This window comes from Amblyomma mixtum, chromosome 5 (assembly GCF_055824585.1).
Source record: "Amblyomma mixtum isolate Tamu chromosome 5, ASM5582458v1, whole genome shotgun sequence".
NCBI lineage: Eukaryota > Metazoa > Arthropoda > Arachnida > Ixodida > Ixodidae > Amblyomma > Amblyomma mixtum.
The window spans coordinates 8,355,459-8,382,731 of record NC_143016.1 but is presented as its reverse complement, the minus strand read 5'-3'; the positions used below and the strand labels follow the sequence as shown (position 1 = coordinate 8,382,731).

The window sequence follows — 27,273 nt, the reverse complement described above, 5'->3', positions numbered from 1 at the left end:
GGTGGGGGGGGAGGAAGAGCATACATAGAAGCAAAGGCGCAAAGAAAGCAGGAAGGAAGTAAGAAAGGTAGGCGCAGCAAGAAGGAGCAGGTACGAACCGTTACGTACTAAACGGAACATAAAAGAGAATATCTGTTTGTAATACGATAGGGATTTCCTCCGACAACATTTCTGTGACATTCTCTTGAGTCACTTGCATGCATTCTGAGATGAACGTCCCTGCTGCCTGAACGGGGTCGCCTGCCTCTTTTTGTCTCCGAACTGCTCTGTTTGTCTCGCTTTCTGTGCGTGTGCGTGTGTGTGTGTGCGCGCGTGCATGTGCGTGTGCGTGTGTGTAGAGGACCTCGACATATCTAGGGACACAGGAATTGAGAAAAAGGACAGAAAGGCGGAAAGGCGCAGCCAACACATTCATTCTCTAGCCTCTCTCACAGAAGGCTACCTACTGGCAGTAAGTTCATTGTATGCTGCGTCATTTCTCAAAGTCGTCATCATCATTTGTTCACCCTTAAAGGTCCCTAAGATATAAGATGGGGCATTACATAAGGGGGGCGATCGATAGCATGTCAGTGGTCAGTGTACAAACGATTAACAGACAATTACAGTCAAGGTAATAAAAACCAAACGAATTTCAAAAATTCACGGACAAAAGAAAACTGAACAATGTTGTAAAATGAGCATGCGAAATAATGACTTGGAACCGTCGGAAAAGAAAAGTCACGAAAAAATAGATAATCTATCAGGAAGGTCGTGGCGTGATGCACAGTAATGGGGAAGCCTGCACGAAAACAGGCGTACTGATGACCATGTTCGGCTCCATGACGAGTCCATGACACAGTTGCTCACTCACTTGTCGAGAGGGCTCGAACGGCGAGCTCCCTTTTGCATTTAGATCAGTCGCCGGTGCCTGGTGAGCCTGATACAACTTTTAAAAGACATGCAGATTTAAACACGACCCATGAAATTGTGCATGCACTACACGGTCAGGTCATGTCCAACATTTTTGAACAAAAATTTTGAGTATTAGAAATCTGTAAGGTAGTTAAATCAAAATTTAGAAGGTAATGATCCATTATTCCGATATGCAGCAAAATCTTTCTTTTGTAGTTTTTCTATTGCTCGCATCGAGCAGCTAAGATTGCCGTAGAAAACCAATGGGGAGCGCTTTTGACGATAGCAAAAACGTTAATAGCGAAAAAAAAAAATGCAAGCCTGCGACGGGAGATCAGCGGATACATTCAATAGATTGTTATAGTGAAATTTTACTCTATATGAAAAATTAGCCTTCATAAACTTTTTCCCGTTGATAAATGCTTTTGTCCAGACTTGCTGGGTATGAATGACACAAATGTAAATGCCCTGTGCGCCGTTCAAGCACTCTTTCTCTGTTTTATTGACATGGACATAAAAGGAGATTTTGGTGCCTGATTGTAGCGTCAACAGGCATGTGGGCGATTGTACTCCGTACGACTGTACGCATGCAGGCCACACATGTGCGTTCTGCTGGTTCAATGCACTTCTCACTTCCATGCAGCGCGCTCAGGCGGCGAAGGTTTCTTTTGTTTTGTTTTTGTAATCGCAATGTTGTGCTAAACACTCTTGACCATCTGCGACGCCTCACATGGTCGACAGACTCGCTGCAGAAGCTTGCTTGCGCGTGGCTTGCGGGTACTGGAAGCGCAATACGAATGCAACGAACCAACAGTCGTTTCGCGAGCAACAAATGGCACAACAGTGGACACATCGCGTGCAAGCAACAACTGGAAACGGAAGTGCGTCGTACTGTATGTCAAGGAGCCGAGGGGTTGAAGGGTGTTTTGAACGGCGCCCAGCACAATAAAGGCTACAACACAGGTCACCAACGTAATTCACAACGTGTCTTGAAGGCGCCCACTGGGGCAGCAAAATGACGAGGCACGGGTGTGCTAGCATTTCTTCCCGAAAAATACGCGGTGGAGGCAGAAAGCTCCTGTGCTTAAATCTGAGCCTTGTTCGTAAGTCTGAAAAACATACGGTTAAGCAGATGAATGGCCTGTCCACTTTTATCACCAGTCTTATTTTTTTTAATTTTATCTTTGACGTATTGTTTTGTTGGAGATTTGTCAAGGATTCTGGAGGATGAAAACATTTTTTTTTTCGTTTTTCCACTTGCTGCAGTTAAGAGCAAAGTGGTTGGCATCTGGCATAAGCGTGCAGCCTTCGGGTTACGATTACAAGAATAATAGAATGTAAGAGATAACGACTCTTTCCGTAGGAAAATACGAGCACTCCATCAAGCGGTCATCTACTCAGAAAATGATACAACGGTGGGTAAGTAAATATCACACACTGCCAAGAACTACACAAGAGGAAAAAGGGAGGAGAGAAGAGAAAACTGCGAAGGCGTGCGTTGTCAAGAGTCGCGTACTGTGGTGATAAAGCACCAGGTATACAATATTATATCTGCAGACAACTACAAGTATCATTTCTTTAGCAGGAATGCACAGCGACGGCGACTCGGAACAGATAACAATCAAGTGGTAGACGACGACGACGATGCCAACGGCACTGTTTAGACTGAGCTGCTACAGAACAACCAGCTTTCCCTGGAGAGGCAGGTACAGCAGAGATATCGCTAACGTGGTATCGGCGCTCTCTTGAAAGCGCCGTTGCTGCGGGATAACACGTTTGCGCACGAATCCCTGGCTGGAATGCGCCGAGAGAGATAGGAAGGGTGAGTGGGCCCCTCTTGCTGTCGTTGTTCTGGGAGACGAACTCTTAACGACAGCTCGCATGCTCGGACGGAACTCACGTAAAAAAACTGAATTTTCGTCTTCGTCCTGAGCGTGTCAGTCTTTTGCATGTATACAGCCGGCAGTAAAAAGTTGAAGGGATGCTGGGGCTGGGGAACAACTTTACTACCGCGATCGCGGCCAAGTCGCCTGGTATTATTAACAGCTTAAAGAGACATTGAAATGATTTTGGTGGTCGTATTATAATGCAACACATCTGTGGAGGTGGTCCTTGTGAGTGTTTTGGTAAAATTTAAAAGCACTGCGCGCGGCCTATGATTAAAAAATATTTCATAAAAAAAATGCTGCTCGCAACCGATAAGGGCGGCACCTCACCCTGCGTTCTTAGCTGTCCCTCCCCCTGCGGAGAACGAGGAAGCCGGGAGAGCTTTCTTTTTTTTTCCTGGTGCGTTGACGTGCATTAGTTGAGAAGGATAGTAGGAACTTCGCTTTTAATCGCCGATACGTTCGAGGTTAATGCAGCAAGCTTAAAATGTTTTGCGGTGTGAAGACGAGTGATTGAATGTGGTGTCTTTAGTGAATACCGTTTCATGCTCCCTTTTAAGGCGGATGCAGGGCTGGATGGTCAACCTTTGAAACATGCACTAAGGCGATTTTGATTCAGTTTTAAGGGATGAATTGTACGCTATTTTCAATCGGACATTACCAAAATTTCAATATTGCATCTTGAATGTGAAAAACCTGTCCACATCACAATGAGCTAGTGAGTGTGTCAGCGTAGAAAAACTGATTTTAAAGACAAATGTAATTTGTTCTTCTTGATAGGTGACTCCAGGAAAGCCCCTAGTACAGGATAAAAGGAAGACAGTGCTGTCACCACGTTTTCTGAAACTCGCACTACTTACAAGAGCAAACCTTTTTGTTTTGCTGCCAGAAACTAAAAACAGAGCATGAAAGTACCTTACCTGTCACCCCCCCCCCCCCCCCCCCAAGAAAAAGAACCCGCTCCTGGTCTGGAAAGCGCCTTCAGAATGAACTTTGGCTGCGAAGTATAAGAACGGTAGTTTTCTTAAATTTGCAGTTTAAAATATGAACTGAGAAAAACTACTTCAGCTGTGCACCGAGATGTGGGACAAATAGTGCGCCACTTCCTTTCATAAAAACCAATTTGCAAGATATGAGCACCTCTAATTTTGACTGGCTTTTTTCTTCATTAAAACCAATTTCTGCATAAGTATGATTTTGTTCTTCTATTAGTAGCTACTGGTCGCAGTATTTTTCTGCTCTTCCGTGTGTAGCTTGGTGGAGCTTGTAAAATCTTGAAAATAGCAATAAAACCGACTCGTTATGAAGAGTAAAGACCAGAAATTTGTCTTCAAAGGTCACGTGAAGCGTCCCGCTAACCACTCAGTTTCGTTTTTCCCTACCAGTTCCTGAGCGCGAAGCCAAGATTTTATCGTTTTTGCTTGCGTTTTCAACTCGGTGCAGCTGCAGCCTTGAGAAAACATCCGAACAAGGCACAGAGAGGGCAAAAAAAAAAAAAAAATTGCTACATGTATGTTTGCCACTGCGTTGTGCTTTAGAAACGACGTTTGTGGGTACTGCCGCCGACACTTCTCGCGCACTTCATTCCCTACATATCTACTGCTGAGATCATGGCTAAACTTGGCAGACTCGCTCCTTATTAATTTATAAACATCGCGTAACCAATATCTGGAAACTTTTATTAATCAAAATTACATGAGATTCAAGGACTCGAACGTCGAACGTATGAAGCTTGTGGGTAAAATCACGCTAAGATTTTCTGCTCTAGTATTTAAATGGTGGCGTAATCGCTGATTAAAACCGCGGCGGTCTTGATGCTTCTCCTCACCGCACCAAAGTAGTGCAAAGAAGCTAGTCATCAAAGTCATTGTTTTTGATAATTCAGATTTCCGCAGCGGCGCTACATATAATGCTATAGACTGGACAAAATGTAAAAGGCACAATAATGCCAGCAGGTGCTGAACCCACGACACGCGCCCTGGACCATGGGGAAGCGCCTTTCCCCGACTTCCGGCTTATTTTAGTTTCAAGTATAGATCTCAGATCCCAACTCAACAGCAGTGCAGCTCAGCTGCGCGCTTCGCTTCATGCTGTCGCTGTCCCCAGAAAACGTACGCTGAATGCTGAAAGGGCTCCTCTATTAAGCATTACCGTTTGAAAAATAGAATACGCTATGTAAAAAGGGGAACAAAGGCTATAACACACGGATGTAATTAAGACGTTTCGTTGTGACACAAATCAAGTGTTACGCCAGACAACTCTCATTTCCTCTCCGTCAAAAAACAGGAGCCCTCCGCCCAGCGGTCGGTCTCGTCAACCTCGGATCGCGTCACCTATCGTTCACGACGGCGACCTAGCGTAACAAACAAATAAGTGAGAGAAAAAGAAAAACAATAATACGGCGAGCGTCGGACGCCCATGACATGTGTTCGACGAAGGCGGCGGTGCGTGTGGCCTGATCAATTATCGGCCGCGGCACCGGCGACCGACCGATCGCTGCAGGGAGCGACTCGCCTGCCGCTCTGTCCGTTCCGCGGGGTCGACGATCGAGTGACGTCCTCGTCGAAGGAAATCGTCAGCCGAGACGGCAGGAAAGAAAAAGAAGCCAAAGTGCGGGAAGTGCCCCATCGCGCTCATCGGCTGAGACCACTCGGCAGGCCGGCGGGCCTGTTGTCGCCTCAGATAAGAACCATCAACAACGATGTCCATTTTTCGCGAAGAGTGAGGCCCTTCAAGTCATCCGCATGGGTGGACACTCGGCTTACATTGAGCCGTCAACACGTTCTTCTCCTTCCTGCTTTCTGCTCTAGGAGACGTGTTTAAGTTCTCATTCGCTGCAAACCAGTGCTTAAAGTCTGGCTCGATTGAAGGGTGGTCTCTAATCATTCGAGCAAAAGTGGAGAGGGAAATAAAGAGGGAGAGACAGAAAGCGGCTGGCCGCCTGTTTTACACATTGTTTTATATAAAGGGGAGAAACCATTTTAAAAGGCCGCTGTTTGCTCAGTTTCTGTCACAAACCTGAAACAAACGATCCTCACGATATGCCCGTGTGCTCGTTGTGGTTGTGTGTTCTTGGAGCAGAGCGGCCAAGAACTGACTCGCGGTGCGAGGGCCCGGGTTTCCATTTTTCTTCCACCCTTTGTGTAGTGCTGCCACTCTTGCATTTTTCCGTCTCGGGTTTTCCAATCCAATGATCCTTGCGGAAAATCAGAGAAATTTTCGAAATAACTGAAAAGATACGTTCCAACCACAACTGTCAAGAAGAATAAAAAATGGTTACTTGCTTCGGATTCATGCAGTCTCTACATTCTAACACGGGGGGTCTCAGATAACTTGTCAGTACTGGAGGGGAATCTGAGACCCCCCGAGGCCCCCTGACTGTATGCACTGCTGCAAACTGAGCCAAACATCGGCCGGAAACTGCGGCGAACGTGAAACCAAACATGAGGGGGAGTAGAAGGCTGAACATAAAGCAAAACTTATCTCAAACATTCTGAACCTTTCCTTCCTAATGGCATCCAGCAGAAAAATCAAGAAAAGTATCATACCTCATGCAGCCCCGAATGAGATTCGGATCATTAGTGGCGCAAAAAGGAGCTTCATTTCTCGATGCCTTAGACCACTCTGCCATGCCCCCCCCCCCCCCCCCCCCCCCCCAGCTGTATGTGGCGCTCCGTAAACTAACTTGGTAGCCTCTCGCGCTCTCTTCCAAATAATCGTTTTCATCATGTTTCATCCATTCGCTTTGCTCCGCAAACATTTGCTAAGGCCGCTAAAAAGCGGGCGAGCGCTGCGGCGCGTCAGTGACAGAATCGAGAGACGCTGAGCGCGCTACCAAGCAGCTAAAAGGAGGCGTCCGTACGCTGTGGCACGTAAAGCACCAAAAGCCGCCAATGAAGCCGAGTGCTTTGCACACACAGAAAAAAAAAAAATAAGACGACCGACGGCGGAGGTCCCTGAAGTCGCGAAAGAAGCCAGGGGGACCTAGCTTACTAGTTCGGCGGAACAAAGAAGCAGGCGAAAGAAGGTCGTGATGAATAACCAGAGGACCTGGCGAATACAGATCTGCGGCTTCCATCGTTCTTTTATGAGCCAACCTAGATGCGCTACGTCGCTCCCGGAATGCATGTCATGCTTAATGTGCAGGGTTGGTCAAAAGTTTCCAGGCCACAGGATCTGTTTTTCATCGGTATGTCCTGGCACTTATGATGCCGGTAAAGCTCTCAAGGTTCGCAGAAGTCAGAACGACACTTCTTCTAACCTCTACGGATATATTTAGCTTTGGAGGTGTCGTAACTCGTAACTGCCTGAATATACTACTCGAAAGCAAACCCTAGGGCGCGGAAAATTTTGACGACCCTGTACTCTCGACAGCGAAATGCAGCCGAAGACGAATATTCTGAACTCGAAAGGGATCGCAAGTAGTTCGGCATATCCGTGATTCGACATATAAAAATGGCAATAAAGAAGCCTGTCTGTAATCTGGAAGCGAAAATGCATCGCACCCACTCTAGTGACACTCTTCTCGATGCAACGTGCCAACCGCCGCCGCGCTGGCAGTACATCACACCAGTCACTGCCTCTCATAATATGTCTAACTACCAGTACACTGTGAACCGAAGAAGCGCTTAATATAAAATTTACGTACAGTTGGTTCCCGCAACACTTTCGGCAGCAAAGCGAGTGAAGCATTCCAGTCGAGGGCCGCCGCTAGGCTTCAGTTAGTTGGATTGGCTTCACCGCATGGCACCAACGTGGCATGGAAAATGTAAGAGATCAAAGGCACACTCTCCTGCCTTACCGACGTTAACATTGTCAATGGGTTTCACAGCACTAGCGCTGACAGCAGGTGCCCAAGGCCACGCAGCTGACCCGTCTCCGTGAGCGACAAGTGATCGAAGAGCGCCATTAGGAGAAGCATCACTTGCAGGGGAGCGGAGCGCAGTTCGATATATCATATATCGAATGACCGGCGAAATTAGAGTTCGATATATTGCGCTCCTTTGCTTTACTTTTACACAGGATTTTCAAGGGGATAATGTGATATACAGCCACTAATTCGAAATGTCCTGGTTCATCTGAAGAGTGTGATCTTTTTTATATAGTCTATGAAAGCTACGTAAGGGACTGGTTCTTATCTGAACGTTTCTCTGTCACCTTGTTCGTGATGTCAATATTATACTTATCCATGTACCTCCTCCAAAAATCAGCTTGTTTTCCTGGTTTACTGAAATCTAGTGCTTCTCTAGATTATATTAGCGATTAACTTAGCACGTACCTTGCAAGAAAAGAACAGTAACTTTGTCGGTGAATAATTTTTAGACCTTTATTTTCGTACCCACGTGAGAATCATAACTTGTTCTTTTTGTTTTATGGAACGATTCCAAGTTGGTTCCAACTGGAACCAATCGGAAAGATGTTAGCATATTCCCAGTTTTACGGCATGCTTGAGTTCATGAGGCACTGTACAGGCACGTACAGAGTGCCAAGCTTGTTTTGCCCAATGTCTCCGCCCTTTCCTTCCTCTTGCATCCACAGAATTGCCTGTGTATATCCCCGATGTCCTGGCTGCTTTACTTTCGAGCACACAGAGGCTATATTCAGTTGTTAGAAAATAGCCCAAGTTCGTCTTTTATTTGACGCTGTTTTTCTTATAGAGCTAAATGTACTCCCCTATCTTCAGTGAATGTTGAATAAATGACGCTAATAAAAACCGCAACTCAGTGGGAGACCTACCTTTAGTGCTACAGAGTTTTATAAAGTGCTTAATTGTGTGTATGCATACAAAATGACTGGTGAGCTTGTCAGCTTTTTGTCCCACTATATAACCTTGACAAATTTAAACGCTTTACAGGTGCGGACATAAACGGAGCCCGCTATTCAGTTCTAAGTGCAACCACGCCTTCCCTATCGGAAATAAAGGAGCATTGTTAGTCCGTGAGAAAGCGCACTACCGTCTACTGCCAGCATGCACATAACGTAGCTGGCAGTCTCAATTAGGCAACCAATGGACAATGTTAGAAGCCAATAGCCAGCTCTGTTTACTTTTGTCTGCACCTGTACGTATGCACGTTCGATTTTCGTTCATTATGTCTCCGTTCCCCAAGTTTCCATTCAAACAAAGTTTAACTTATCTAAAAATTCTATATATGTTCCAAATTTTTATGATCGCCTTATTAGGTACTTTTCCGAAAAATTATATATTTATGCCTATCCACACGCAAATCAACTAACGTTGTGGGAATCCTGGCTTTCCGCCGTCGCCTTTGCGCGGCTGTGTCGGCCTACCGCGTCGTTTCTCCTCTTTCCCTTGCTCCCGCCTCAGGCGGTGGAGAGGCGGCTGGGTGACTAATCACTGTCATTTAGCCACAGCTCCGCCCCGGCTCCCCAAGGGCCTTTGCCATTGGCGCCTTTTGGCGGGAAGTCGGGATCCGCTGGGCGGCCGCGCACCGCGCGACCGTCCGAGCGGGGCCCAGAGAGAGAGATCCCTCCGAGACAGCGTAAGGTGCGTACGCAACTGTTTTGTCCCTGCCGGCCTTTGCCGCTCGGACCAGTGCTTACTCGAGCTCGCCCGCACGTGTCCTCTGACCTGCAGCGGCTCGAGCCTGTCCAGCGGGGTCCAGCGACCTCCGACAGGCGTACCTTGCGTTGATTGCCCACTCTCTCTCGCAACCGGCCCAACGGTCGACACGAGAGAGAGATCACAGCACGGCCGCGGGGACATTCTCCTGCAGCGGCGTGCTAGCGGCGCGCATTACTCGAGTCGCTTCGTGCGCGCAGCGGAGCCTTGCTCCTCGCGCGCCCCGGGACGGGGTGACGATTGAGTGTGTGTGTGTATCTGCTGGAGGACGACGTGAATAAACGTCTCCTTTGTGAACTTGGAGGCCTATTTCTTTGCGGCGAATCGCTCTCCTCCCAGCGGAGGTTGAGTGCGCTGCAGCGGTGTCAGAGTGTGTGTGTGGTGACGGCTGATCGGGGCCCTTGGCTCGCGCGAAGCTCGAACCCGCGGTGGGTGGTGGCCTGTGTCCACGTAGAAACCCACAACGTAAAGAACCTTGCGAATCACCGCGTCCCCAATACGTGTCCGTGTGGAAATAATAAGTATTCCGTGTACCCGCTTGGAAAAAAATGTCCATTCTTCTGACTCGTATTGTTAAAGAGCCGAATTCCAGCCTTACATTGTTAATTAAATCCTAATATACGCATTATCCTGACTGTTTTCGAAATCCTTTTTTACATTAAAGTATGATGCAGGACTGAAGCGAGCCGATAAGTTTAAAATACATAATAAAGCTTGAGATCCGCGGAGAACATAGCAAGCAACTGCAAGCATAATTTCAAGCTTATTTGAATTTGCGGCTTTCGTAAAATTATATGCATCTTGGCGCGGACAGTGAAATTACGTTTATCAAGTAATAACTTCTTGCATGCATCAAATCTTGTCTTAGTTGCCATACATGCGCACCACAGAAAAACAAAAACAAAGTGTTCATCAAAAGGATTGATTGAAAAGCCATTCCCGTTCAGAAAACCGTTTGGTCGGGAACCCATTTGAATCGGCTCGAACCGGAACCGAATGTCGCTCCGGAGTTCCTGAAAGGCGTGAACCCAAACACGAACGAACCCGAAAAATTCCGGCTCGACACCCTGCCCAGATTATATTCCACACCAAGATTCCCTTCAAACCGGCGTCAACCAGTCTTCGACGTAGACGCAACATGTTTGACGCAAAAATTTTGAAATCAATTTCCCCAGCCATAAATGCGTTTGTAGCTGCCGGACAAACGTTATCAAACCCAAAAAGGCCAGAGAATAAATTTTTACCGATATATAAAAATTTAATGGAATTGTTTTCAGTGTCCCTTTCATATCTACTCCGTTTCAGCAACAAAGGTTGGAGGTTTGCCTTAGGTCGTCTCAGGCATTTGATAAGGTTTACATCCTTTCCCCTCGCTGCTTCAGTCACTCAAAGCGTGTACGAGTGTTTTTCTAGTAATGTTTGTCAGCGAAAGCCAGTGGAGCTTTGAACTAGAAGCAGGCACCCAAGCTGTATCTGTAGCGAGCGAGTGAGTAAAAACAATGATTGGATTTCTGGAACAGTAGAGTGACGATCAGTAGGTGAAGTCCAGACAATACAAATCTCGGACCGCATAGGCCCATTTGACGGGCTTTACTTTAGTGTTTCGGTTGTCGCTGTACTTAACTGAAAGCCACGCGTCAAGTATAACCTTGAGCACACCCCCCTTCCCTTTGGGAGATAGTTTTCTACTACTGCTTCTACTGGCCACACCATCGTTACGCCACGCGAAGCAACGTGCCTGGTGGAGTTTTGGTTTCGATTTGCTGTTTTCCCTGTTTTAACATGGTTCTAGTCGGTAATTTGAAAACCGGTTTGTTCTGCCGGGACTCAAAGTATTGCGATATGACTGTAATGACCGTTGGAGTTGCCATTTAAGTACTTATTCCCTGATAAAAACTAGACTGTTTTTGCTACAGTATACTTCCTGTGCGTGATTCGGGCAAAACTTCAACATGCTAAGGAATGCAGTACAACTTGACTGCGAACACCTCACTGCCATGATGGCATAATGTAAACAAGATACTTAAGTCACAAGGGGAGAAATTTTAGGTCAAGAATTGCATACAATTGTTTTAAGGGGCGCAAATACTCACGAGGCGTGCCAGACTGCCGCTGAAGAACATTGCAAAAGCAACAGGTTGGCTTAAAGCAACTTCTCGAAGTCAATTCTTTTCGCACTGAAGAGAATTAAGCTTTCAGGAGTCATCCGAACAATCCAGCTTTAATAAACAGCACATCTGATGACTATGCTACGCAAAATATTTGCAATACAAGTATTTTCCGCTCCCGGGCCGCACATCAATTTGCGAGCCTCTCAATATCTTCTCGATGTCGAGCCACGTATTCTCCGCAACCTGGCAGGCGCGACCTCGTTCTTTTGCCCTGGTAGGAATGAATGCTCGATAAGCCCGCAGAAGGCAACCATCCATTAAATAGGGAGCTCTGTCACAGGCTTCTTTTAGGCCGAGAATTTCTCTTAGAGTATGTTTTCCAGCTTTCCCCCGGAACAACGACTATTGAGAAAGCGGTGGGTCCTTCGTGGTCATACTTGCAATTTCAACTGCCGTTGGCCCAGAATTTGTTGCGGAGGCCCATATAAGTACTTATCGGCCGCCGCGGTGGCTCAGTGGTTATGGCGTTCGGCTGCTGACCCGAAAGACGCGGATTCGATCCCGGTCGCGGTGGTCGAATTTCGATGGAGCCGAGATTCTAGAGGTCCGTGTGCTGTGCGATGTCAGTGCACGTTAAAGAACCTCAGGTGGTCGAAATTTCCGGAGCCCTTCACTACGGCCTCTCTCATAGCCTGAGTCGCTTCGGGACGTTAAACCCCCGTAAACCATAAACCAAATTTTATAAGTACGTCTCCCGGCTGGCAAAACTCCTCCACGTTAATCAGGAAGTGGCTACCGGCTCAGTGCGTCAGCATTACAGTGGTGTTCTCCTCCCTTGTATGATATGCGGTAGCCGTAGGCGGCCATTTCTAAACTCCTACGTGTCATACGCGGCGACAGCACTTTAGGTTCTGGTTTTTCTTCGCCAGGTTTCAGGTCTGTAAATTATTAGCCGAGTTAATTATTAATTATCAAAGCTCCCTGTATTGTTTCTTCTACTCTTTCGTTCTTCCTTATTTTTCTTCCATTTCGCCACCTCTTTACTTCTTTTTGTTCCTTTCTCTTGCTCTCTTTCTATCTCTCTTCTCTTGTTTCCTCACATCCTAACGTTATTTTGTGTGCTTCTCTGCAGCGCAGGTGAGCTAGGAGCAAAAGCCATAGAATCAGGGACAGTAAACGCACAGCACGAACGTTGGCGTTCTTCCGAACCGATGCAGCACTCTTTTCGTCTAGAGTATTTGCGCAGGCTTAATGCAACGAGCCATCTTTTATCACTCATATTTGTCTGGCGGTCGTACAGAGTTTCGTCGGCATTCGCTAAGGAACCGCGATATGTGAACGCTTTGGGGAGTGCTGCTAGATGCCGCGAGTCTAATTTCAGTTAACGGAGGTCACTACAGTCAAATCCAGTTTAACCCTCTCTGTTTTGTTTATAACTTGCATAAACTACCTGTCAACGAAAAGCGTTCGTTGTCCACCCCCTCCTCACGACTGCAAACAACCGGCCTCCTTCCAGTTCCTCAGTTTCTGAATAAGCTGTCGCCTTTTAATCGACGTTAGCGCCCCCGAGAGGCGTGGAAGCGGCCGCATCAATCTGACAACAACACGCTTACTTGAGTAATTGGATACATTTTCTGCCGTCATAAGTGGGAAACTACTCAAGGACAGAATGAAGCTTGAGGCAAGCAAGGCGCTGAACTTTTAAATTCCTTATCTGAGCACACTTGAAACGCAGGCATAGCGTAGCAGAAACCTAAAAAATAAAAGTACTGATTTTTATTTTGTCCGTCGCGGTGTCCTAGCGGTTATGGCACCCGGTTGCTGACCCAAAATACGCGGGTTCGATCCCGGCCGTAGCAGTCGAATTTCGATGGAGGCGAAATTCTAGGGGCCCGTGTACTGTGCGATGCCAGTGCACGTTAAAGAACCCCGGGTAGTCCAAAATTCCCGGAGCCCTTTACTACGGCGTCCCTCATAGCCTGAATAGCTTTGGGACGTTAAACCCCATAAACCAAACCAAACCAACCAAAAGTATTTATTTGTGGGCTTGTACTGCTCCATGTTTCCCTTTCACGCGTCTTTAAATAAACTGGTTGCAACTTCAGCGCCTTGCGTGCCTCAAGCTGTCGTCCCGTCCGTCGTTGCTCTGTTTCCCAGTTCGTACTAGGTAAGAATGTTCCTCTGTCTCCGTAGCCAGCCTTGGGCTCCCAAACTCAGCACCACCTCTCGTGAAGGCGAACACGTACAGGCGTGAACGGACAGCACTGTCTGCTCGCAACCCTTCGATCAGTTTGTCAGCGCGCACTCGTTCTGCCATCTCGGCGATCCGAATCTCGGCCGTTATCCGAGTGCGTCTCTCGCGGAAGAGCGCTCTTGGAGAGAACACTTCCCGCGTGTCTTATTTTCTCGACGTCGCCGCTATCGACGCCGTTCTTATTCTTTCCGCGACATCCTTGTAAGAAACGCGCGGTGTACCCAGTGTTTACCGCCGACAGCGCACTGCACCTCGAAGAGTGTCTGCTGACGTCAACCGGCTCTCTAGAAGAGCTCTGTCGCCCTTTGCTATCAAACGCAAATACCGACTGCGACACAATAGCATTCCTTGGCTTATAGATATATTTTTAACCTTTTTATTTGGCGTCTGCTCAAGATCTCTCTGCCCTATGTCATTCAGATCATGATTTAGCTCTGGTGCCGACGAATGATGCAGAGAGGAAGCTTTTAGCCTGAATGGGTTTGCTTCAGTTAGATATATTTTTCAATACAGGCTGGATAGTTTCGCTGTGGCGGCACTCCTTGTAGACTGCTTCGGACGTCATTCAAAAGGTACCAAGTGATACAGATACCAACAGCAGCTCCAAACATGCGCACGCATTGCAGATAATTCATCATATGCGACTCAGTTCTCTTGCACAGAGGCAAGAGAGGGGGCCCTTGTCCTGTCCTATGCTCATTCGGCCCTCGCCCACGGCTCAAGGACATTCGTCTTATTTAGGCGTTGTAAGTCGGAACGAGAGTGGAATGCAGCCTTGATTTGAAACACCTTTAAAAACGTGAAGCGCCTGTGAGTGAAGCGCTCCTGAAAGTGAAGCGCTCCTGAAAGTGAAGCGCCTGTAAGTGAAGCGCCTGTAAGTGAAGCGCCTGTAAGTGAAGCGCCTGTAAGTGAAGCGCTTGTGAGTGAAGGAAGTGAAGCTCCTAGCGTTCAACCAAGCAGCGCTGTGGCCATACACGCCTGCAGCGTTTTGCGCAGACAGATATGACAGTTGTGGTTCCACGCAATCCCTCGCGGCGATTGAAGGCGTCTGATAAAATTTTAAAAGTTCATAATACGCGTATAATGAAGCGGGGCTGGGATCCGTGTAACCTCTTTCGCTCCTACTGAATCCAGGCCGAGTACTTGCTTCTTTGCTGCATATGCGTAAAGGCAAGCGAAGTATTAACTGGGGGCGTTGGGACAGGCACCGCTGCAGCACATTTAAAAACGGCGAAAGACACCAGAAAGGACGTACGCCTATACTAATACTGCACCATTCATCTTTTGAACCAGAAAAAAAACAAGGGCTTTAGGCCGATATGTTTAGCGTGAACGTGTTTACTGAAATTTACGAAGACGATGAAATGATACCCCAGAGAAAAACAAACAAGACGCTAAGATATACTCTCATTCTTTCTGCAAATGTTAGTTAGTTAGTTATATTGATTTTAATGGCGCAAAAGCAACTGAGGCTATGATGCGCGTATACATGCACGTACCTTCGTTCTTTCCACTTTTTCCCTTCTTTCTCTCATGCTCGTTACATGAGATGACTTGCTACGTGGAGGATATGAGACATACTAGAAACGAGAATGCGACAGGTGTTTTCTGGAACAGGGCAGTGTTTGTTGCTATGCCATTTCATCGGCACGCAACACCTGCGCCACAGAGAAGAGCCCTCAACGGCCCTCTCCGATCTCTGCGAGCGACGGTGCGCCGACGGCGGGAAGCTTCGGACTGCCCGGCCGGTGCAAACAGACCGGAGTTTACGACGACCTCGCTATCTCCCGGCTGCACTCAAAGCAAACCCGCTCCTTTCGTCCTGACGTAACGCTCATCCTTGGCGAAGAAGGGTAATGCGCAAAGAAACGCGAATGGCCTCAAGGGTGTACAGAAAACATGTATCGGCCACTGAGGCCGCGTGCGCACGCTAAGACAGGCTCGGCGGCTTAGCCGAATGCCGCTCCGCAGAGTAGAACTCGGTACTACATCTCACTGCAGTTGGTCTCACTAATACTGCTCCGCTTCCGAGAAGGCCTTATCAGGGGTAGGGTTTACTGATCTGCTCGCCGCGTAAGAACGGTTATGCCGGCTCCCCGGCGCTGGACAATCGCTGTGACACGGAAGTCGAGGCATTGGGGATCCGCGTCTTGTGTGCGGAGAGCTTTGCTCCCCATACAAGTCAAGGCGAAGAGTATGATTTCGGAACTCTGCTCGATATTACAGTCATGATGAAATTATCGATTCATCCCGTACGTGAAAACGATTTGCGACTGGTTCACGTTCGTCGCTTCGGCAGTCACAGTTAGTGAGGCGACGACCTGCGCCTTCGTACTGCAAAATAGCGTATAATACTAGTGTTGTGCGCAAAGGTTTCTAAGGTTTATCGATCTGCCACGGTGGCTCAGTGGTTATGGTGCTTGGCTGTTGACCTGAAAGACGCTGGTTCAATGCCGGCTGTGCCGGCTGCGGCGGTCGAATTTCAATGGAGGTGAAATTCTAGAGGTCCGTCTACTGTGCGATGTTAGTGGACGTTAAAGAACCCCTGGTGGTCGAAATTATCCGGAAGCCTTCACTACGGCGTCCCTCATGGCCTGAGTTTCTTTGGGACGTTAAACCCCATAAGAACAAAAAAAAAAAGAACTAAGGTTCATCTAAGCTATACGTATCAACTTTCAGCACGACCTATGGGTTTATCTTTTTTTTATTTTCTTTGCAGTCTACGACGGTACTGTCTAGAAGACGGTGCATGGTGTTGATCTGCTCTAGCATGATCTAGCATGCTCTAGCCAGACGGTTGAAAAACCTGTCTTAGTCAAAAATATTAATCGTCATATCATCATCAGCCTGACTACGCCCACTGCAGGGCAAAGGCCACTCCCATGTCGCTCCAATTAACCCGGTCACGTGCCAGCTGCGGCCACCCTGTCCCCGCAAACTTCTTAATCTCATCCGCCCACCTAACTTTCTGCCGCCCCCTGCTACGCTTGCCGTCTCTTGGAATCCACTCAGTTACCCTTAAGGACCAACGGTTATCTTGCCTTCGGTTTACATGCCCTCACCCCAAGCCCACTACTTCCTCTTGATTTCGACTAGGAGGTCATTAAACCGCCTTTGTTCCTTCACCCACTCCGCCCACTTCCGATCTCTTAACGTTACACCTATCATTTTCCTTAGGTATTGAATACGCTATAAATGCTCAGAAACATTAGACGAACAAGTTGTTAGTGCTAAAGCGCTCATACGCTCACCCACCAACAGTGACCAAGAATCTTGTCACCTACGTTCGTACGTAAATAAAAAGAAATCAAATGAAAATCCACGACTGGAATTCGAACTCGCGGCGACGCGAAAAGACCAGCTTTGCAGGCTGCTGCGCGAGAGTACTATGCTGTCGCCGCTTTTTTTTTAAACATGGTTTTTATTACGATGATGCGATGTTTTATGTACATGGGCTATCTGCGAACATTAACAGTGGCACATCGACACACACATGACTAACGAAGCACGAGAAAAGTGTCAGTTCGGAGCACATAGCTAATACATCATAACACGACACAGCTAAGCAACAAAGAACTAGAAAAAAGGCAACGAACTAGACAGAACTAAGAGTGACTGCCACTCCTGTTCAGACTCGTTTTGGGCAAACAAATTTTTTAGATGCACAATCATTCTACAGAAATAATCTATCGCCGTTGCCAGTCTCGCCTCATGGTAAAAAGCAACAAAGAACTAGAAAAAAGGCAACGAACTAGACAGAACTAAGAGTGACTGCCACTCCTGTTCAGACTCGTTTTGGGCAAACAAATTTTTTAGATGCACAATCATTCTACAGAAATGGTCTATCGCCGTTGCCAGTCTCGCCTCATGGTAAACTGCAACACACTCCCGCGTTCTTCTTCTTCTTCTTCTTCTTCTTCTTCTTCTTCTTCTTCTTCTTCTTCTTCTTCTTCTTCTTCTCCTCCTCCTTCTTCTCCTTCTTCTTCTTCTTCTTCTTCTTCTTCTTCTTCTTCTTCTTCTTCTTCTTCTTCTTCTTCTTCTTCTTCTCTTCTTCTTCTTCTTCTTCTTCTTCTTCTTCTTCTTCTTCTTCTTCTTCTTCTTCTTCTTCTTCTTCTTCTTCTTCTTCTTCTTCTTCTTCTTCTTCTTCTTCTTCTTCTTCTTCTTCTTCTTCTTCTTCTTCTTCTTCTTCTTCTTCTTCTTCTTCTTCTTCTTCTTCTTCACCTCTTTATAATGGCACATACCCACGTGGGGGGATTGGCCAAGGTATATTGGTATACTCCTGCTTTGTGCATTGCACATCGTCGTCTTCCATCTGCGGCGCGAGCAGATGATATCAGCTTAACCTCGATCCGAGCTTGACCTGTGTCTAATATCGTCGCCAGACGTGACGACGACCCAGCAGTGAGCCAACCAGGCTAACACACATGTTTTCGCACGTCCACTGGGTTTAACTACGTTACAACTCTACCACTTTTTAAATTTACGGTGCGTTGGGCGAGTCACACCTGCGGGCGTTCAACTGCTGCAAGGCAGGAAGAGAGTCGTAGCGGTCGTCTCTGGAGCCTTCGCCATATCAGTGCGCGCGAAAAGAAGTCGTCAAGCAGCGGCGCGGACGTGCAGTCATCCACGTGGTGACGCACTCGACGTGTGCGAGGTGAGGGGACGCTCCGCTTGTTTGTGACAACGGCAGAGAAGCCTGTTTGCCCACGAGCGAAAACCATATTCGGATGTGCCCATGCAAAAGGAGTGAGCTTGTGCAAACAGCCTGGAGACAGCGCGGTCTCAATACCGACGATAAGCGCCCGTGGCTGATAACCGTTCTGCTTACGATGTCACGTGTTTTGACTCTGCCCACTTGAATGCTGAGAAAGGTATACGACACGCTCGCGTTAACCCTTTCGGCGCTTTTGCGGACAAGGTTGGCTTTGTTTATCGAGTCGCAAGCGATACATTGGCGCTGCGTCTCTTTGTGTGCGCATGTGTGCACAGCGTGCGCCGAATCTGACTTCACAGAATCGCCCATTGCATTCCACCTCTATTAAAATACCGGCGCAGGCGTGCATGCAACCTGTACATCTAACGTACATCCATCCAAGAGACTATGTGCGCCATAATCGCTGAGACCGAGCGGCTGGCCTATATTTTTTTTCCCTCGACTGTATCGCCGGCAGATAAACGCTCACGTTCAAGCAACCCCAAAATACGGATCTGCACTATGACATTCTTAATCCTCATATGATAGCTGTATAGCCTCGGGTGCATGGTAACATTTTTCAGCGGCCATAAAGCGATGTGCGTGTACAGCCTGCATAATAACCAGCACAATCATGCACAGATCAAACTATCGGCGTTACATGGTGCCATGATTTCGGTATGGCCGGCTGTCTTTGTTAAGTATGAATGTGATTGCACCTAATGTCTTGCATTAACTAAAATATAGGTTTTTTTACCCTTTTCTTGTCTCTCCTTTTTTTCTTTTTTCAAGACACTGTCATCGTCAGCCCACGAACTTCCTTAAGTGCTCCAACTACACTCGCACCTGTAGTTGAACTTGCAGTGACCTTGTTTATTTTCGTACACCCGCGCCTCTCAGTTAGCATAATACCACCGCTGTAGCAGGCCTTTGAGATAAGGAAATGTACTTGAAACTGCATCATACAAGTATCTCAGCATAACCGCTTTCAGTTTAATTTTGCGCCTTCGCGTTCAGTAAAAGCGCTCGGGCTGGAGCGCTGCTTTCCACTGCGGCCTCGTTTTGGTCACGCTCTGTATTGCGCGTACGTGCTTTCGTGTAAGTCAGGGGGCCGTAAAGTCATCCCGGGGCGAACGGGTACGCCGTAAAACGCACATGAATGCAGTAAAGATACATGCTAGGGCAAAAGAAGCGGCAATTAGAGCTGATTAGCCTCATCTGCATGCAACCGCGATGCCCTCCAGTGCATGCTAAATGGCAGTTCAGAATGTTCGGTCACGACAGCACCAGCGAAGCACTAACATCTAGGCTAATTGTTGAGGAGATGACACGTTGAAGGTAGGGCGAGAACACGGCGTACGTGAAATAGAAGGAGAAAAAACGGCGCTGCACAAACACACACAAAAAAAGACGTCGGAAAACTACTTCCATTCCCAAGGAAATGAAAAGTGCACGCAGTACCACACGTTAATCAGATATTCGGCAGTGCATGTCAGCGTCCGAAAAGAATCCTATTATACGGGTTCAGCATCCACTGATAAGACTGGAGGACCTCTATAGAGCAAGAATTAAATAGCCGGGTCTCCAACGCTCAGGGTGAATGAGGAGTTTGGTGTTTAGTAACTCCCAACTTTTTGTGGAAAAGCAGTCATAAAGACGAAGGACGAGAAGAGGAAGGCACACAGCGACGACTGGCCCTGTATACGACTGGCTCTGTGCGAACAGGCCCAGATTTCGACTCTTCTGAGCTCGTTGTTTGAAGAGGCGACTTGACGGGCAAGCAACTGCGCGGACTACTGGTATAAAAATGCAGTAGTTTTCAATTTCTATATATCTTTGATCTAAATTTAAACATATTTCCGGACATTCCTCGTGAAATTCAGCGGATTGTCATCGTAGTTTTTCACTGTAAGCATTAACAATGAAGACGCAATGCAATAACGAACGTTCGGATGGGGACAGAGAAGTAGCGGAGTCACAGCTGTTGTTCAAAAGGGCTTCGAAAGAAAAAAATTCGGAAGTCAAATATTCTTAGGTTCTGCACTGCCTTCCAAATATCCCACTCATTCGTGTGTTGTACATCGACAGCATTTGTTTATACAGTTTGGGTCGTTCGCTAACATCCAGCGGGAAATAAAACTTTCTAATTTATCGCAATCTGAAAATTACGATGAAAATTGGCAGCGGATACCAATTCCTGCTTAGCAGATGCTGGTCGAGAAGCTCACGGGTCACATGCAAACTTGCTATGAGCTTTCAGGAATCGCCGTGTGCATGAAGGCACTGAATTGAGAGACTACATGCACTAGCGGGCCAAAGTGAAACGCAAACACGCATGTACCGCATTTTCGTAGTCCGCAGCCACACATTTCCTGCTCGCCTTTTTACGAATGTATACTTCGTTAGCTCCATGAACATGGATCACACTGGCTGTATACTGTAGCTCAGAGTAAAAAAGGCAAGACATTGTGTTTTCATCATAGGCGCTGTTCGCGTTTCATTCCGACCCGATAACGCCATTCACTACGGCGTCTCTCATAGCCTCAGTCGCTTTGGGACGTTAAACCCCATAAACCAAACCAACCAAACCGATAGCGCATCGTTCAGACGGGCTTTGGTAATTCATCGATATCGATGCATTGTCCTGTAGCAAAGTTTTAGTACGTAGCAGTTGGATCCTTATAGCTCAGTATTTTGGCACGGTATGCTGATACATCGACAAGACTGAAGACTGCTAAGCCAGTCTTCTTCCGTGTGTCCAGCGCGGCTAAAGTAGATTGTGTTTCAACGGAAATAGTGGCCACAAAACGTCACTATGAGTGAATCTCACATAACGCGCTTCAGGTGGATTTGCGGCCGCGAATCACATAATTAAACGTTTCTTAGTCTGGAGCACACACTCTGTGTGCAGTTAAATGGTGGCTCGGCGAGCGACAATGCTCGCAGCCATCGTCAAGTCAATGTCTTTTTTTTCTTTCTCCTTTTAAATCTAGCCGCTTTGCATCAGTCGTTAGTATTGTCACACACACTACTTTTGCGATACGTCAGGCTAACCGATGAAATTGTCAGATTACTATTCATGAAACAAACGCCGTGTCTAACTGTGCACGTCTGCTGAATTGCCATCATACCGCATATTTCTTCAGTGCGCGGTCACTAACCTTTCCACTGAGCCATTTCCGGGGCTTGTTCGAACAAAAAGCTAGGAAATTATCGTTGCTCTCCTGACAGGGGCTTTGAAACCAGAATTAGCGAGACTTTTTCGGTATGCAAGCCCTGTATGCTAGTCGTCAGAATCGTGCCAGTTATTTCCTAGCACTCGAAGGGCGCAGTCTTCTAACTGGATTTAACGTCAGATAAAAAGTACGAAGCGAAAAGGCCGACAACGAGTAAAATTACAAGCGAGGAAAGAAAAAATAACGAAGGTCCTATGAGAGACAGATATCACTTAGTGACCGGTTAAAAGGGTCAACTTTCCCTGCGGAAATACTGAGACAAGCTTAATGCTCGGACGTTTTCCTAAAATTAAGGTGCAAGTACGAGTCAAACAGTAACCAGCCTTCTAACTACGCGTTTAAATGATAACGATCGCAATGCCCAGCTGAATTACTTTCCTGCTTTTGAGACAAAAGGTGGTGGGCACAGTGCTAGACTAGCTATGCGGCGCTACGGTTACGCTCTGCAAACTGTAAGGAAACATGTGCTGTGCGGTTCGCCTCGAAACTAATAATATCCTGCCATCTATTCGCTTCTTTAACATGTGAGCAAATGCCTGTTGTACATGTTAACCTAATGCTATCATTCACTTGGTTGCGTATGCATTCTATTGATTCATAGGGTTTTATTCTGTACGGCCTGACATACAGGTTGGCTATACGTAACAAAATTAAATACCGATATCGAATGTATGGCCGCTTACAATGCTGTCCAGAGAGACACGCTCATGCGAATCACAGTCGCAAGGTTCACATGTCGCCTCTCAGCCTTTATTTCATTCTTGGCCACTGTGAAATCCAACCAGTAGCCTGCCGAAATATCTCGATTAACAGCAATTCAGCCGCGACTAGAAGCGATTTTTGCTCTCTCTCGTGCGTAACTTGGTCGCTATGCGGGTGTCCTACGACTCTTTAAAGACTATTTATTTTTCTTGGTGGTTTTTTGTTGGTAATGCACTATTTCCCGCGCTGCCAGTGAGAAATAGTTCATAAAACTAGCCCATTCTTCTCATAAGTCATGATCTTCTAGTCAGACAGGGCTCTGAAGTATATGCTCTATTCTGGTCTTAATTAGGAAGCGTGCTCGCAGGCTGAATATACACCGCCGTTAGGGGCATGCCCTTATTTGTATACGTTAGAAATGTACGTACTCGTACCTTTGAGAAACACCAGCGGATAGACCACGGCATGATACGCATGTAGCGGGCGGAAAAAGCCGGCCGGCGGAGAGACCGACTGGGAGAGCCGACGAGTGAGAGCGCGCATGGCAACCGCGGCGACACGTACACGGAGTCTCACCTGCGAATAACCGGCAGCCGTCGGTGATCCCGCGAACACCCGGAGGACTTTGCGGCAGAGAAACGCCACAGATGGATTTCTTTATGGCCTCGGAAGACCACGGTTCCTCCGACGATCCAGCGCACTTCTTCGACCGCCGCGCAGGTGAACACCGATGTCCGACGACCGTCGAAAGAAAGCGACGGTGAGGGGGGACGCACTTTTTCCGATGTCCGCACTCGGGCGCGCCGACTCGGAAAAAGAGGCTTTTCTCTTTTATCTTTGGCGCGATTGAAGCCCGGGCGGCGGCGGACGAAGTCCACCGCGCTTATCGGCTCCTGTCAAAGCAGCGGCAGAACCAACAGATGATACGCCGTGGAGGCGCCTCGGGGCCTTGCTGCCTCCTCCCCGGGTTCATTGAGAGGGGCCGCACCGCCGGCTCTTTTGTCTCGCGCTGAGACGAGGCTATGCCCCGCGGGTACTCTCCAACCCGCGGCAGACCACCTACAAAAACAACATCCTCTTTGTCGGCCATTGCCAGCGCGCCGCTGTCGTCGTCCGACGGCCCCACAGAGGTCATCCGCAATCCGCGCCGCTGGGCCTCCTTGTGCTCGTCGCCAATCGTCAAGACCCAAGAATACGAACCGAGGCGCCCGGTGCCGCATGGACGCGGGACACTGCAGTCGCTGGCGTCGTTTGGGAAGAACTCTAGTTTGGGCTAGTTGGTTCATGATTCAACAGGAAAATAGCGCAAAAGACGTGGACAAAAGAGACAAACACGACAGGACCAGCGCCTTAACGCGAAATTAATTGGAGAGAGTCATTTTTCCAGTGACTTCAGCGAAATGGTTTCAGTGACTCTGTTCTTTTCACACTTTTAGATGCGTGAGAAAAAAAAAACACGGGAAAGAAGGAAACACGTGTACACGGGACGGAGTGAGCGTCTACTAACTTGCCCAGCTATCGATCCTAGCTCGATTTTCTAGTTTTCCGGACCGACATCTGTTGGTATGTCGACCGGGCCAACAGAATCGAGGCATGGTTGCCCGATGGTGAGCGCTTGAAATGACGGCTGCGCTGTGCTTGGGGCGCTGGACACGACACTCCAGAAAACACGCGAATGATAAGTAGTGGTAACGAAGCTTTTCAGAGATTGGACATTGCAATTATTTTGCTGCGCGGCTTTCTTCAGTCGGTTTTCACTGATGCAGCCATGAGTTTCACCCACGCGACGCCAGTGTAGGGATCTGTTTCTTGACCAAACCTCCGGAACTCTTCAGACATGCATGATCTGACCGGAACTGAATAAGAGGAGAAAACAGATTTTATCTTTTCAAAACATGTGGCGCGTCCACTCATTGCTTCTTGTCCAATGTATCCTGGTCATGGCGGACCAATTATGGAGCGCTCTCAATCTGAATAGAGTATTTAAAATAGTCTCAAAACCCGTTCCTACTGGTCAGCTTTGATCACGGTCAAGGCGTGGGCAGAGAAGACTAATAGAAGCGGGGCTTTGAGACGTGTCTGAAGCTGTCTTCAGATTGAGAGCATTCCGTAATCCGAGCTCAGGAGCAGCCAGTCATACCATAACCCCCAACGGTATACTGAACCACCTGTGCGTACCCCCGATTGTATTGGACTGAACGGAGCGCCCGTAGGAGTGAGAACTGTACTGCAAAATCCACCTGCAAGCAGAGTGCTACGCAGCGTACGTCACGTGATGCACTATATATGTTCTAAATGGGTTTCATATAATATATAGGTTCTATATAGTATATCGAGGTTCTATATAGCATCGACGCCGAGTTCGCTTCCATCTTTCAGTACATGACGCCAAGAGGATTCCAGGAAGACCGGAACAGTGGTCAGAGAGTTGACAATATCACACGCAGCGTCCGCAAGATCAGCTCAAGGCAGTTCGGCGGCGGAACATCGCGTGTTTGCTTCGCCTTGTCCTTCGGGACGCGCTGCATGAATAAACGACGCCTCGTCGAGCCAATCTGCAGCACTTGGCCACATGGGGTGCTCTTCCCGCTGCTCTCCGTTCTTGACGTGGCGGCCCTTACCGATGACGGCAGGATGCGAGCAGACCACAACGCGGCTAATGGCCACCTCCTCCTTTTTAAGGCGTTTCTGACCGATTGGATGACAACGGCGTGAGTGCAGTTTCCTCCTGGTCGCGGTCGTTTATGACCTCATTATACTGCAAGGCTCTGATTGGAGGCCGTCCAGAGACATCCTTTAACATAAGCTTCAGCCCAGTGCTCTTTCTAATTCGTGACCGCAGAATTAGCCATGAATGGTCTTTTCTCGGCAAGAATCCCAGTCACGACTGAATGGCAAGACGCACAGTACACTCCAAACCTAACTAGGCAACTGCGATTGCGGGCTAAAACTAGAAGGAAGGCGCACTTGGATCACGCTGGACTTGACCGGGATGACCATTGCTCCTAAAGAACCGGTTGTGTCAGCCGAGCTATGCGTGTCCACATTCGGGCGTTTGCCGTGCCTGTCTGCAGTTGTTAGCGCTCTGCCCAGAACGCCGGCGCGCGTCCCGCTCGGCTCGCCCAGAACGCCGGCACGCGTCCCACTCGGCTCGCCTAGAACGCCGGCAAGCGTCCCGCTCGGCTGGCCCAGAACGCAACAGCACGAAGCGACGGATGCTTCGAGCGAGGCCCAGCAGAGGACCGAGAGACGCCGACGAAACGAGACGCGACGGCAAAGCCCTCCCAACTCTGCAGATCCGCCGAACCTCCTACGTGTCAACGACCGTTATCTTACTGTAGTATCTGTAACTTCTTGTATTCTTGTATCCTTAAATAAACCAGTTTGCTTTATTCGAGAAGAATCCGGCTACTTCTTGCTAACACAGTCGGCAACGGCCGAGCGACTTTCTTCCTGGTAGCAATACAAATGGTGTACTTGAGGCTGATGGAGGTGCCATGAAAGTGACGACGTTCTTGAATCAGGCGTAGAGTTCCGTGGGAAAGGGCACGATGAACAGTAGTGATTTTCGTGAACGCTTCGTTGTAGAAGCAGGCTTGCGCGGCGAGAACGCGGAAGATGAGTAAGCTTTTTTTTGTGTCTAGTAGCTGTATAGTGTCCAGAGAGAACTCAAATTAGATGTCTGCAAGCCGCTGGTCATACAAGCAAAAAAATAATGATCAGTAAACCACCGCAACAGTACTGTAATACTTCTGGATTGCGAGGAAAAAAAAATGGCTGAGGCTTAGCTTAGGTTAAGCCTAGTCAGATGCGAAGCATATTGTCGCCGAGTTGCATATCGAGCACGCCGCTTGGCTAGACGTTTTTCACGCTCTTCATCAGTCTCTGTAGCACGCCGCAACTTTTGCTTCTCATTCCAACGAGCAGCCCTGTCTGCAGGAGGCATCTCTATCCCGTGTACGCCTAGCAGAGGCAGGCGCACCCCCTTGTATACCGCCGCTCCAGCATCACGTGGTCACTACAGCGCACCTAGCGGCAGAAGCAGTAAACACATTGGTCGCGACGCCTCGCGCGACGGTGCGAGCTGGGGCCCCGTTTCTCCTCTGTCGTTACGTCACGCATCACGTGGTCCTCCTTGGTCGCGACGCCTCGCGCGACGGCGCGAGCTGGGCCCCCGTTTCTCATCTGCTGTGACGTCACGCACCACGTGGTCATCCTTGGTCACGACGCCTCGCGCGACGGCGCGAGTTGGGCCCCCGTTTTTCATCTGCTGTGACGTCACGCATCACGTGGTATGACATGGAGGTCACGAAAGGTCAATGGTAACGACACCGCCGCGCTCGAGGAGTTGGGTTGGGCTATTTTAGTATGCTTCGCATAAAAGTGTCTTCAGCTCGGCGGCGCGAGCTGCCCAGCATCGCAACAGGCACAGTCGTACCTGCATATGGCATACTGCATAGCACAGCGCACTTGAACAGCTGCATGTATCTCCGCTTCCACCCTCTCTTCCATCGATTTTCTTGTCAAAAACAAAGGTTGAATGTCAGCCTCACGTTCAGCACCTGCCATGGCGAGGCAACAATGAGTGCATATAGGCTATTCTATGTGGTATTCTTTCCTCTCCACTCATCTGATTACTACAGGGTGACACCGCTAACCACCTGCGATGTCGCCCTTGGAGGCCTTAGCTTCCATTGCAAGACCGTGCAATTTCACGATAGGTGCTACAGAATCGAGTATGCTGTTCTATACTGGCTGACCCCATCACTTTCACTATCGAGAAATTCTTATCGACATTCATTGTACGGCCATTCTGATGCTATGTCTGCAGTTTCTTGGTGATAGCCATGCAAATATCCCCCCATCCAGGAGCCACCCTATTCTCAAGCGCTAAATAAATTGATTTTTCAGGATAGGAAA

General features: G+C 48.1%; 1 protein-coding gene across 2 annotated transcripts in view; it reads right to left on the bottom strand.

Moving 5' to 3' along the window:
• LOC149341261 (uncharacterized) overlaps window positions 1–23,070 on the bottom strand; it is a 42,807-nt gene extending 19,737 nt beyond the window's left edge. Inside the window, exon 1 of one of the 2 annotated variants that reach the window (XM_089543254.1) lies at window positions 22,930–23,070. The gene's annotated coding sequence lies outside the window, so the exon portion shown is untranslated. The remainder of the gene's footprint in view (window positions 1–22,929) is intronic. The other variant, XM_089543256.1, reaches the window with a different exon arrangement.
• Between the last annotated feature and the right edge of the window lie 4,203 nt (window positions 23,071–27,273).